The 13,220-nt window shown below is 27.1% G+C and overlaps 1 protein-coding gene across 1 annotated transcript in view; it reads left to right on the top strand.

Moving 5' to 3' along the window:
- The first annotated feature begins 1,520 nt into the window (after positions 1–1,520).
- LOC107446660 (MFS-type transporter SLC18B1) overlaps positions 1,521–13,220 on the top strand; it is a 63,659-nt gene continuing 51,959 nt past the window's right edge. Inside the window, exon 1 of the mRNA XM_016061357.3 lies at positions 1,521–1,741. The gene's annotated coding sequence lies outside the window, so the exon portion shown is untranslated. The remainder of the gene's footprint in view (positions 1,742–13,220) is intronic.

Raw genomic sequence — 13,220 nt, 5'->3', positions numbered from 1 at the left:
ATATTCCAAGATTTTTCTTGATATTAAAATCAGAAAGCCCAGAAAAAACAAAATACTCAAAAGAGATGCATTTATTTTAATGGTAAGGCTCCAGACATTAAACACCAATGTCTTTTGGCGCAGACGATGATTGTTTATAAATTCGGATCAGCTGCTTGCCTCTATTTTTTCTCAGACATCCAGTTTTTGAGTGGAATAAAATAAAAATACTCACCTGTTCTTAAAATGTATGCATAAAATAAATAAATAAAAAATGTAATAAGAATTAATAAAAAAATCAATGAAAATCTCTTCCCTATAAATTTCTTAGCTCGGTTAAATTTAAATCGATTACGATTTATGAAACTTATTTTGTTTGTCTAAATACTGAAGGGGGGATTTTTTGAAGTTTCTAATAATTGAGACCTTTTATTAGAAACTCGGGACCTATACCTACACCATCGTTACCAGAAATGTCCATATCTAGAATGTGTATATGACAATAAATTTTATCAATAAATTGAGGAAAAAAATGTTATTGAAGGAAGAAAAAAAAATTCGTGGACATAGTTGATAGTTATACTGGGACTATTACTTTTATTTTTTTATTTTTCTATCAAATTATCAACTTTTTAAAAATTCTTTTTGTCTAATGTACCTAAAAAAAATTTGTGCTACAATTTTTCATTCGAGTATCAAATTTTTCCCGAGTTTCTTTGCAGAAAAAGTCACTAAGATTGTTCCGATACAATGAGCTCTTTTAAGTTGCTATGGCACAGTGGTTAAAGCAATGGACTATCATTGTGAAGAATCATGGTTCAATACTCAGAGATGGCTTGAAGATCACCCATCCTCAGACCGATGGGTTTGATCAAGGAAATAAAGGCAGTCGGTGCAGAATGCAGGCAATATTTCCACATTAATGCCATTTGCCACGAAATTGCGGAGACTTAAGCTTTATGACCCAAAGGTCTCTGGTCCAAAACAGGTTGTCAGGGGAATGTTTTCACTATGGACATCTCAGAAATTTCACAAATTTGCATCGTGAAACCTATATTTTTAGGGTATAAAAAGTTTCTAAATGTGTTAGAAAATGGAAAATTAGAGACCTCTTAAAAAATAATTTCATAAATTTGAACCGTGAAACCTTTATTTCTTGAAACCTATATTCTTTTTTAAAATGGTGATATATTCGTAACATTCGAGTTGTTATTTTTCCGAAAATAGTAAACATAATGAAAATTTTATAAATGCATTTTGTGTTCAATGAAGTTTTCAAACACGGGAAATTGTTTTTCGTCTTTTTCTTAAAAATTCATAAAATTTTTATATTCTGTATTGCTTTATCACGAATTTTTTATTTTTTTAAAAATGTTTTTAGTTGAATTTATTCTATGTGGTTTATGCAGCATTTGACAGGAATTTAAGGCTTTTGTTTCATTTGATATCATTTTATATAAGGGGATAAAGACAATAACACGAATGAACTGTGACCTTCTTATCAAACTAAGTTTATTGTTCCTTTTTGATAAGAATAAACTGGTTTTTTTTTTCTCCAAAATCATGTTCGCAGTTAAAGATTAGAAGAGTAATTGGATTTAAATTATTAGAAAACTATCAAGATATATTCAGCTAAAGTTGCAAAGTGTTATAAATTTCAATATCATTATAAATTATAGTAGAATTAATGTGACTCACAGTCATACATAATTTAAATTCAACAAAGGATTACTTCCGCGTCCTTTCAGAATAAATCCATTGAGTGAGTACTTTTTTTATAAATTTGTACTTTTGAATTTTAAATAAATGCATAATTTTGGTATATTTAGCGCAGCCACTAATCTCATAGCATGTCAGTAAAATGATTTATGTTATTCACTTTCAATTATTGTTACATATAAATAAGTTGTCAATACTTTTTATCATTAGCATTACGATTAAGTTAAGTAGTTTTTCGGGTACTAATTATACTGAGTAGTGAACTAGTACCCTAAATGAAAGATATTTTTGTAATTAAAAAATAAACGATGCTTTCAAATACTGCAGAACGCATAAATAGAGTGAGAAGAATTTATTTGTGCATTTTCATAAAATTGAAACTACATAAATTGAATTAAATTTTAAATACATGTATGAATTTAGTGTGTTGATCATAGTTACAGTAGAAGAAAGCGCATACTACGATTTACTGTTGTTTTTCAAATGTATGAAAAACATGCTGTTTGATCATAAGCAGCACAATTAAGATTCATTATTTAAAAGATTATATTAGATAGTAACTAATTTAACAATATACCTATAAATTCGACACTCTAAGTAACTCGTACATTTAAGACGCTTCTTCAAATTTAAAATAAAGTATTAAAATCTTTTCGAAATAAATCTTTGAAAATAAAAAGAACTTTTTAGGCACTTCTTTTATAAATTAAACTGAATTTTAAAAGCTTGCATAAATTTTGCACTTTTAATGCAAATATCAAACTTGAGGTGTATCAGAACAAATTCTATGAACATACTTTTTTCATTGCATCTCACGAAAAGAGTATTTTTGAACTGAAAAAAAAATCTTAACTTAAATTCGATGGTACTGAAATATTTTGAAATAAAATATAAATATAAGGTAATAGTTGGATCGTAAAAAGAAATTGATCTTTTCATACTTGTGAAATAAAAACAAAGCGTTCTAAAAAGACTCGGATTTTTTTACTGCAGTGATTTTAGCTCTAGTTAAGTAAATCCCTGAAAATAGTTAAGAAAATTTTTCTAAGTAATCTTTATTTTATCCAGCTATACAAAGTAAGAATAATACTTTCATTCAAACATGAAACGTAATGTTTATTTTGAAACAGATCATAGCTTGCTTTATATTTCTATTATACTCATAATGTTTCATTTTTTAATATTATGCTAGCCTATTTCTATAAATAAAACAGAGCTATTTAAAGTAACATTGAAGAATTAGTAAAATCGATCGTAAATACAATTAAATTGATAAAAATGTTGTTATAAAAACTTTCAGTTAGAAAAACTTTTTTTTCTTAATTTTTGCTGGCTCAAGTAATATTTTGGATTTCTTGATTATGTCCAAAACCTAAGCTCTGACTGCCTATTTTTCACATTAATAAGAAAACAAATTAATGCATACTGGGGTTTTAATAATGAATTATTGACTTATTAATGAGACTGTCCTTATCGAATTTGTACTCTTTCAAATTTGAATTGGCATCTGGTACTTTAATATTTTTCATCTAAATTTATTTAAGCTTGAGAAATAATAATTACTCATTACGAAATTTTTTCTTTTTCAGATTTAATTTTTTGTCGCATTTCAATGCATTTTCAATGACTAAATGGAATCTTGCCCAAAATGTTCTGGCAATTTATTTTTTGGTTTTGTTGTTGACTGCTCATGCAAAAACTGAAAAGATGGAGTTCACATGAAAGTAGTTTAGATATTTAGATAAATAATCGCTTAAGACATACATTAGTATCGATAGACATAGATCATGAACCACACATAAGCAGCTAAAGTGAAAACAAGAAAAATAATGACACTTGAGTATACACAGAAGAGCCATTACATTATGACCACTTTCCATCAATAACAATGGGTTCGCCCAGGTTTTCATGGTTTCTCGCCCAGGAACAATGTTTTCATGGGGCAAATTAGGACCCATAATCCTCATAGAACAATCCCTAACGTCTGTAAGCTACTTCAACATAGTTGCAGATCAGGTTCACCCATTCATGGCAACAGTTTTTCCTTCGGGGGATGGTGTTTACCAACAGGATAATGCACCATGTCATAAAGGTCGAATCGTCATGGATTGGTTCGAGGAACATTCCAGTGACTTTCAAGTCATGTCTTGGTCCCCAAATTCACCTGACCTTAATCCAATAGAGCATTTGTGGTCCTACTTGGAAAACCAAATTTGTGCTGCCACGCTACCACCTCCTAATGTGAGGGAATTGCAGGACCAGTTGGTGAGAGCTTGGTACCATATACCTCAGACTACCTATCAACATCTTGTGGAATCAATGCCACGGCGGGTTCTAGCAGTTTTGAGGGCTAAAGGTGGTCCTATGTGTTATTACCAGGGTGGTCATAATGAAGTGACTTTTCGGTGTATGTGCTAAGATGCGCGGCTATGTTTAAGCATGTGCAATGACGCAAATAAGAAAATATAAGTAAATAAAGAAAAGGGAAGAGACCTCCGTGTGCCGATGAATATTTTTCCTTCACCAAATGGTAGAGTGGATACAGCGTCTCCGAATCTCACCTTAAATAACCCTGTATTTGATTTCGTGCTTTCCATAAATTGCGCTGTTTTTCAATCCAGAAAGAGCTTACAAGTCATTCTTTGTGTTCAGTAAACACGTGTAACAATAATTCATGTGCAATAATAGCGCATGTGTGTGTAACAATAAATTAAAAAAAAAGGGAGCATGGGCATTTAATTCCAACAAGGGCAGTTATTATAAATCACCAAAACGTAATGAAATGTCTCTTTTTCTGATATTTATGGTAAAATACTAGAGTTCTAACCTCTTTAAGATTTCTAGATCGAAGAGATTAATTAAGACAGTTTTCATTGCATTTTTTGTGTTTTATAACTAAAGACAATTTTTCTTAACATCAGTTGAGTTGCATGTTAACATTAAGAAAGCGCATGATCGTGCCTACTTCTCAGTCTGTAGGGTTCGGAATCATTCTTTTCAAATCATTTCAAAGTGGAAATATCAAACAACCACAGGCGGAAGGAGGTCAGCAAGGCTGGAGCTATAGTGTATTCAAAATACGCGATAATTTTTTTAAAAAACATATTCCTCTATCTGTTGAACAAGACCCGTAACTGCTAGTTGAGCAATTCAATTAAATTAGCAGCGTTTTAGAGTAATTCTCTGATTCCAAAAGCCATTTATGAGGATTTAAATTCAAGGAATATTCCCCGCACATGTATTTTATAATAGTATATACTTAGAATCTAGGTCTAGATATAAATGATTCTGTGATGGCGTAGATCTGCAAAATGATAAGTGAGAATTGATAAGTGAGCTTGATAAGTGAGAATTTAATAGGATGTTTAATCTCACTTACAAGGAGAAATTTCAACTGAAATCCATGCTAGAATAAATTTTTATTGAACTTAAGTTTTTCAATTGTTCAAAAGCTACTTCATTTTAAATTTGAGTGACTTCTGATTAAAAAATAAACAGTTATTTCAGCTATTTTTTTTCTTAAAAAAATTGTTATAATCAAAATTATAACTTTTACTTTTTAAAAATATTAAAAAAACTCACAAAATATTTAAAAAATAACATTATTTGAAAAACTATGAATTTTTCGTTCACAAAAAATCAAATTGCTTCTTATGTTGAAAACTATTTTAACTCTTACCTAGTAAGAATTTTGATGCATAGTTGCAACCATTTTTGGTGTTAAGGTAAACTAAATTTTTTTTATAGAGCATGTAGTCACATTTTTTTTCCTTTTTTTTCACTGCTATATTTTTATTTATTTAATTTTTGTTTGCATGTTTACTGACAATACAAATTTTAATGCGCATTAGAATCAATTTACGTCTTCATTGCAAAACCATTACGTTTGCAAGAGCAAAAAACAAGTACATTTTTACTAATATATTCGTACTAATTCTTTTTAAAAATTGTTATTTTGTCAATTTTCTATAATTTTTTGCACGATAACTACAGTTCTTTACTTAAAAATGCATTTTGGTTACCTCAACCCCCAAAACCCTAGCTAAACACCAATTTTCTTTTGCATTGTGCAAACGTTTCACTCAAAATTTATATTAAAAATATAATTAAAAAATCAAACCAACATTAAAAAATCTAGAGATCCCAATATTGGTCCCCCAATATATTGAGCCAATTTTTAGCCCAACTGGAGCCACGGTAAAATTATTGCTAAAAGGGAATGTAAGCTTTGATTAGCATTTTTGTATAATCACTTGCATCATTAGCCCTTTTTTTCTCTAAAATTTTACTAGTAGCTTTAAATGGTGTCCACTTTATCATAGTTTGGCATTACCGCGTCGCTCGTTGATAGAGCTGGGCTTTTATCTTTCTTGATAGTTTTATACTGATATGAAGGAAACTTAAACAACATTTATCACATGATTACGTTAAATGGTTCAAAGATAGTTTGGTAATTGGAATGATAAACTTTAAATAAGAGATATATTTCAATGATATTGTTTTTGTATATATTTCAATGTATTGATATATATTTCAATGTATTGATATATATTTCAATGTATTGATATATATTTCAATGATAAACTTCTGAAGGATTTCGATTATTAAATTCAATTAATTTTTGAAGGACAAATTTAACGGAAAAAGCTGTGCTGAAATCGATATTGGAAAATTGTGATAGTGCCCACAGGGCTTTTACGCAATTAGGATGAAGCAAAGTTTTCACCAGCATGCGTGAGCTTGCTTTCTACTGATGTTGATTCACTAGTTTCAAATTTTACACGATTGTTCATCAAATTGTTTTTTCTCTTCAGTTTTTTCAGAAAATACACAAAGTAATTAACTCTTGCATGAATATAATCTTTCATTCAAGCACTGTGACAACATTCAAACATGTTTCATTACGTAATTTAGCACACATAACATAATTTTGTTTGAAATTTTCCCTTCATCAAAATAATCCTCTTTGACAACGATTACCACCCTACATACTCGATGCATATTAAATAATTTGCTCATTTTATCGAGATCCAATATTATTATACAATTGCATATGCAATTGTTTAATAATATTTGATCTGGGATATTGAATCACTATCGGTAGAGGATTTTATCTCACTTAATATGTGATATTTGTATGAAGTGATGCAAAGATCAAAACGCTGCTGTAAAGTCTTCGAATTAGAACAAAATTTTTACCCTTTTTCTCGCTCGATGCTTGATACAGAAAGGAATGGAAGCAGTTTCAGTGCGACTACGTGAATATTGCGTTGATGTTTACTATATTTTTTATAAAATTAAACAAACGAACAAATAGTGGTTTATTGAAATTAGAGAGTTTTAGAGCATGGGATAATCCACGGCGGAGAGACAGTTAGAAATTATAATTTCACATCAATTTTTTGTATTAATATGAATAAAAATTTTTATGTATTCACATTATGCATTCACTTTCTAAAATATTTCAGGCAAAGATGATTAGTTAAAAATAATTTTTGACAGGTATGTTAATTATTTTTTGTGTTGCATGCAGGATAAAACTGTGGAACCGCCTAATGCGTATTTACTCATTAAAAGAAATGAAATAAAAGAAATTAAAAAAAATTTAAAAGAAATAAAAAGCAAAAATAAGTAAATAAATGAAATAAGGATAAAATAAAAAATAAAATAAAAACAAAATAGGAAAAATATAAAAAAATAAAATGGGAAAAATAAAATAAGATAAATAAAATAAAAACAAAATACGAAAAGTGTAAGAAAATAAAATAAAAATTTAAAAAAAATGAAAAATATGAGAAATATAAAATTTATAAAAAAATATAAGAAATGCAAAAAATATGAAAAAATACAATAAATAAAAATAATTAATAAATAAATAAAAAATAAATGAAAAACAAATAAAAATAATTAAGAAATAAATAAAAAATAAATGAAAAACAAATAAAAATGATTAAGAAATAAATAATAAATAAATGAGAAACAAATAAAAAAATTGAAAAATTTTAAGTTAAAAAATAAACTAAAACAAAAAAATTTCAAAATTATTCCTTTGCTTTAATAACCACTAGATCTGTTGTTCAAAGAAGTTTCTAGATAATTTGAATAATTTTTTTATTGCTGAAAATTTTTTTTAAGATGATTTGTTTGTTTTCTTCTTAGCTTACTTAATTGTTAAAAAATTGTGCAAAAAGTATTTACTCTATATTGTAGGAAATCTTAAACTCCATTGTAATCCAGAAATTAATTTGGTAATGTTTCCCTTAATGACAGACTTGAGTTACTTCAAAATTTTCTCTGGTAACTTTGCTGAAATCTAACATTTCAAAAGGCATAACCAAAGAGCTCCAAAATATTCAGTATTCAATACAGAATTCACATTACAGTCATTGATCATTGATAAAAAATTGATCATTCTATTGAAAATTATTGATGCTGCTCGGTTTTTGTTTTGCCAAATGTATGCATCAGTATTGCACTTACTGAAAGTATAGACGTTTAATGCTTTGTAAATAGAAGATGTTATTTACAAAAATCATCAAAAAATCCTTCTCCAATAAAAAAGTAAAAGTGAAATAAATATCTCTAAAATTTTGTAGGTTATACATTCCCAAATATAACAAAAATAGACCGAAAAAAATCAACGTATAAAACTTAAAAATAATTTACTCAAATACATAATATATACATAATATTATAAAATGTAACTTAATTTAAATTTTTCTTCATTTTGTTTTTTAGTTACAGTAGAGTGAGTACTGATAGGTGGTTTGTATTTATTAGAGATATACATAAATTTCAGATAAAAAACTTTTTTATTACTTCTGAAATGATAATAAATATAAACGACGAAATTACAGTTATTTATGCTGTTTCATGATGATACCTCGTGTTTAAGTTTGAGTTTTTTGCATTGTTTATTTATCTATGCAGAAATTTAACGAAGGATTTTGTTTTATCAGTTGTCATTATTTGGAGGATAAAGATAAACTTTGCAATTGTTTTAGATAAAATAATAATTATAATGATTAATATATTTATATTAGCAAAATTTTTTATATTAACCAATATATTTATATTAACCATTGAATTAACTGTACTATATTATCCACTTGTATTTATAGTTTGTTGAAATGAGTAATATTAACTATCTGCATTAATTGTTTATTGATATATAATATAATAAATATCTATATTGATTGTTTATTGAAATATATTGTACTAATCATTATTAATTGTTTTGAAATGCATTATATTGAATGAGGTTTCAACGATTTGTATACTAAACTATTAAACATTCGGAATGGCCATTTTGCTTGTAAAAATATTGCAATGAAACCTTAGCAAAACGGATTCTGAGAAAATTGACCTTTTCAGTGGGGTCGTCTTCATTAACGAGAAAGGTATATTAACTAAAAAATCTAATATTGTAATTTTTTTTAAAATTAAAATGCTGCAATGAATTTTGAAATGCTAGATTGTATATTGAAATGAATAAATACTGATATGGATTATAATTAATTATAACGCTATTTAAGTAAACTTAAAAGTATTTATATGAACTTGATCTGTGACATCATTCCTGAAAACTATATAATCAACCTATTCAAAACCCTGCACAATTAACTACAGTATAATTTACTATAATTTATCAAATATAAATCCACGTAAAAATAATTTTTTATAGTTATTTTTTTTTATTTATTTATTAATGGTCGAAATTTGTTTGAATTGTAAGGTATACAAATAGTTACATCCTTTTAAAGCATGTAATTTTAAACGTGGAATTATATTTGGATAAAAATTTTTTTATAACTGTGTACAAAAACTTTTTGATTCGCTTCAATAGTTCTAGAGATCGCGAAAATCCGACCGTTTGACCAAAATTATTCAGGGTGTTCACTTTCTTATTTTGCACTTTGTTCACAATCCTAGCCATCTTAGGTCATCAAAAAATTTCACTAGACAACGTTATAACTGGTAAAAATATATGCCATCAGATCTATATATTTTAGTTAATGTATGAAATGCTGGCATTCTATAGAATGCCATGTCTCTGAATAGAATACCTTGACATTTTATAGAATGACAAATGCTATTTAGGCAAAGTAGGAATTCTGAAAATTATTGTAAGCTTTCCATAGTTATTGTATATAATATGCTTGCAGGTATTTCATTAGTCATTCTATAGAATGCCCCAGGAAATTCGTTAATTTATTATTAATCATTTCATATTTAGCTGGGTGATTTTTAGGCAATCTATAGAATAAATTACATACATTGACGTTACATAAACATGTTTGATAATTATATCTACACAGAATAACATTATTTACGTAGTCTGTAAAAGGAAAACAGCCCTTTCTACAACCTCAAAATTGATGTGTTTGTCAACAGAATAACAAACTACTGAACATCATTTTGTTGTTGTTCTGTTTTAGAATAATCGTTAAGACTGCAAAAAGAAAGTTATTTTGATTTACAGAATATCAATCTTAAAAAATAAAAATCACTTATGGACTATCAAATAAATTAATCATTCAATAAGTCGCTGTTTCTTGTAAAATTACCACGCGAATTTATTGAATGAATATTATTAGTTACTGCATTTTGCTAATTTTGAAATGACACACAAATTACAATTCACTACGTATAAAATATTTACTGTAATTTTTCATAACTCTGTTAAAAAATCTTCTCTTTTAAGGATTGTTTATCTTTAAAGCAAGGATGACATTTTTTAAAAATTTACAATCGTAAACTTTATGCGATTCAAAAGATTGTTTAAATCACAATTTAAAATATTGTCTTATCTTGGAAACAATAACTGCATATACCTCAAGAACGGTAAATTTCCCAGATCAACCAATTAGGGGGCAGATTACCCTCCAGCCATAATAAGATAAGTTGTTGTTGCAAATATAAATATTGTTTTAATTGCAATTTAAAATATTTATTATCTTTAAAACAACGATAAATCGTAAGAACGATATATTTTCCCAAATACAATAGTTTTCTATATAATAAATTCCCAATTTACCAAATAAATTTTTCAAATTAAAATATTGTTTCACTGGCAATTTAAAAGATTGATTATGTTGAAAATAATAACAAATCGTAACAATGGTATATTTCACCAATTGTAATATCAAACTTGTAGTTGCAATTAAGAATAATGTTTTAATTGCAATTTAAATTATATTTTTATCGTTAAAAAAACAGTATATCACTCCAATTACAATTTTAAAGTTTTTATGTGTGCATTTCACTGTTAGTCAGACATGTGCGCTAATTTTGTTTTTAATTAGAGTTAATAATAAAACTTTTAAACGCTTATACGCAAGTTTTTTTTTAAACAAAAGAGTGTTTTACCAAATGTTTAACAGTTTTCTCGCTTCTCTCAATCTACTATTTCTATTTATGAAATGTAAAGCAACTAAAATATCTACAAGGATTAAAAATAGAATAAAAATATAAATAGATTTACGATATTCATAAGTTGCATATTTTTTTACTTAATTTTTAAGTCCGTGCTTGCAATAAATTAGATAGTTTCTGATTTACCTAAAGATATTTATCTCTGGCAGGCCTCATTCAAGTTTTTTATTATTGACCTTCAAAAAAACAGCTTGATAAAGGAATATACCTCTGATTATAACATTTATTTCTTGTTTTAGTTCTTCGATTTCTTTTTTTAAGTTTCTCCAAAATATTGTAATCGGCATTACATAATAATCTTCATGCTATAGATAACTTAAATATATTTATAACTGCTTAAATTTTAATTTTAGCATACAGAATTTAAAGTAGTTAATTTATTTCATATTAGGTAGTCGTTGTAAAACTATTCTTTTATCAAGTTCGTAAGATTTTCCGATTTATGGAGAAAAAAAAGTATGCGATTAAAAGGAAAATTCTTGATAAATTTTAATTCGTAATAAATTCTACTGGAAATATAAAATTGAGAAACATAAAATGTAAACTGCCTACTAAAATGAATTATGAAATGTATTGAAATTAATGCTTTTATTTGCAACCATGGAACTTTATTTTAAGGAAGAAACGAATTAAATTTTGATAATTTTCTTAGTATTGTGTAAAAGTTGTCAAAAATTGTAAAATTATTACACTATGGTGTAAAAATTATTCAATTTTGAAAGTTGTATAGCAAAAAATTTATTCAACAACTGTATATACAGATGTCAAATCACCCATAATATAAGTAATTAAATTTCGGATAATTTCGGGTATTGATAATTCCATGAAATAGCATAGACTAATACAACATCTCTTTGACGAGAGATAGTCTTCGCAAGGGTTACCATAAACGAGAAATGTCATGCTTTAGTTGTCCGAACGTTGTACATCTTTCTTAAAATCCCCACTGCGCAGTTTATGTTTGTTACGTCGGACTGCAACATTAATCAGTGCAGAGGCCTTCTCTCTTCAAGGAGGTGTTGACTGGTATCGATACTTTCCGACTGGTACTTTTTATCCATAAAAACTTTTGAAGACGTTTTTTATGATAATGTAACTGTTTAAATAAATTGCAAAGCACAACAATATTTATGGATCATGTTAAACACACAGTTGTCAGGCCAAATTAGACCACCGGATACGTCCAGCTGATTGTAGCTTAGTTTGATAAACTTGAAATGACTTTCCTGAAACAATTTAATATTGCAGATATTATAAATTAATGTGTTTATTTTGTGTTTATTTGTTAGCTGAAGTAAATAAAGTTGTTTCGTAAATTCCTTTTATAATTAATTATTTTAATCCTAGCTTATCCAAACCATATCAGCTAAATTCAACTTCTTGAAGTAGATGCTTTGTGTGAACTACTGATTTTACCAACCCTAGTTACTTATATAATAGCAAAGTGGGCAATTGCTTAGGCATTTTCCTTTCCAAATTAAAAATTTTGAAAATACAATAACTTTTATATTGTAATTAAGCCCTTCGACGCAAAGTTCTTTTCATTAGCCCCATTTTTCATGATTTTTTCATAATTTTGTAGTAATTTAGATCAAAATAACTGAAAAATATAAGATTTTATATTTTAATAATTTATGATTATGAAATACAGCATGGAACACTTGCGTCTTTTTCTGAGTTAAAGGGAGAAATATTCCAAACATGGCCCACTTCCAAACAATAATTTTTCAAATTTGTAGATATTCGCAATTATTTAGGTCTAAGAGAAACTATTTCGTTAATTTATAAAATCAATTATTGATATATAGATAAATTTTCGAATATGAATAAAAAAAACTACTTTATTTGGATTTTATATTTTAGTGCAAATATAATAACGATAATCTATCAGATTTTTCTAGAATTATTAGACTGAGTTTTATGTTCAAAAAAATACCAAAATATATTTTCGCTTGTAATTAGAGCGTGCGTCAGAATATATATATATATATATATAAATATATGGGTGATTCTTTTTAAACATGACAATTCGGACAAAAAAACTTCGTCAAAAGTCTTCAAAATGACCTGAACATTTTTTTTTTTTT

The sequence above is a fragment of the Parasteatoda tepidariorum genome, chromosome X1 (assembly GCF_043381705.1).
Source record: "Parasteatoda tepidariorum isolate YZ-2023 chromosome X1, CAS_Ptep_4.0, whole genome shotgun sequence".
NCBI lineage: Eukaryota > Metazoa > Arthropoda > Arachnida > Araneae > Theridiidae > Parasteatoda > Parasteatoda tepidariorum.
Note: the sequence above shows the minus strand (reverse complement) of the source record. Positions and strands in the feature narration are given on the sequence as shown.